Consider the following 1,465-nt stretch of genomic DNA (forward strand, 5'->3'; position numbering starts at 1 on the left):
TTTTTTTTTTTCTGAGACAGAGTCTCACTCTGTCACCCAGGCTAGTGTGTAATGGCACGATTTTAGCTCACTGCTACCTCTGCCTCCCGGGTTCAAGCGATTCTCCTGCCTCAGCCTCCCAAAGTGATACTGAAGCTGGGATTACAGGTGCATGCCACCACACCCGGCTAATTTTTGTATTTTTAGTAGAGACGGGGTTTCATTATGTTGGTCAGGCTGGTGTCGAACTCCTGACCTTGTGATCTGCCCACTCAGCCTCCCAAAGTGCTGGGATTACAGCCACTGTAATCCCAGTTGCTTTCTATTGATACAGAAAACCCTCATGTTTCCAACCCTCATATAACAGCAACTGAAGGAAAGTCCCATAAAATATATAAGTGGTTATCTTTTGATGTCCATTTGGGTTGCCACCAGACTTGTGTAATCACTTGTGTAATGATGCAGAAAAATGTGTCATGCAATACAGAAATATTAATTGCAAATTGTGAATATGACAGGAACTAGGGAGAGGATGGGACAATACAGGAACTGAGATACAGGAATTAAGGGAGTTCAGTGTAGAGCTAGAAGGCAGCTTGGTAAACTTGGGTTTTGTGAGAAAACAAGGGGGAAAAGAAACAAACAAATGAATCTGGTAGTCACAGAGAGAGATGCAAAAAGGAATTCAGAAAGAAACTGAGCAGGAAGTGGGAGAGCGAAGGGAGCACTGAGGACAAAAGTGCTATTTCAGGATTGAAGAATGTGTAAGACACAGGAAAAGGGGCTCCCTCTGCCCTCTCTCCATTCCACCCTCAGCCCAAAGACACAGAAAGCCCAGCTGTCCCTTATCACATCACCTCCCAGACAGAACACAGCTCCATTTCCTTCCCTCATTTGAAGCTGGCATAATGACGTGGGTGACATTAGATAACATGCTTCTCTCAAAGATCTTCCATCCACACCTGAGAAGGTCCACCAATTTGAGATGCACCTGTAAGAGCACACATTCAGCCTTAAGATTGCTAGGCAGTTAGGGTAGAGGAGTGAGTTCAGTCTTACAAACGCCAATCAAAAAACCCAAAGAAAGGCACTATCGCTATTGGACACTGCAAGCAGGAATCAACAAGGAAAGTTTGAAGCTTGTGCTGGTCCTGAGATTACTCAGAGAAGTACTGGTGAGTTTACACAATAAGACAACACCTTGAAACCATACAGCAATATAGAGGAAGATAACCTCAGCACCTAGGATCAAATATGTATGTCAGATGTAAGAAAATATATCACACTTGGCCAGGCGCGGTGGCTCACGCCTGTAATCCCAGCACTTTGGGAGGCCGAGGCAGATGGATCACAAGGTCAGGAGATCGAGACCATCCTGGCATGGTGAAACCCCATCTCTACTAAAAGATACAAAAAAATTAGCCGTGCCCGGTGGCGGGCGCCTGTAGCTCCAGCTACTTGGGAGGCTGAGGCAGGAGAATGGCGT

This window comes from Mandrillus leucophaeus, unplaced genomic scaffold, assembly GCF_000951045.1.
Source record: "Mandrillus leucophaeus isolate KB7577 unplaced genomic scaffold, Mleu.le_1.0 Scaffold49, whole genome shotgun sequence".
In the NCBI taxonomy this organism is placed as follows: Eukaryota; Metazoa; Chordata; class Mammalia; order Primates; family Cercopithecidae; genus Mandrillus; species Mandrillus leucophaeus.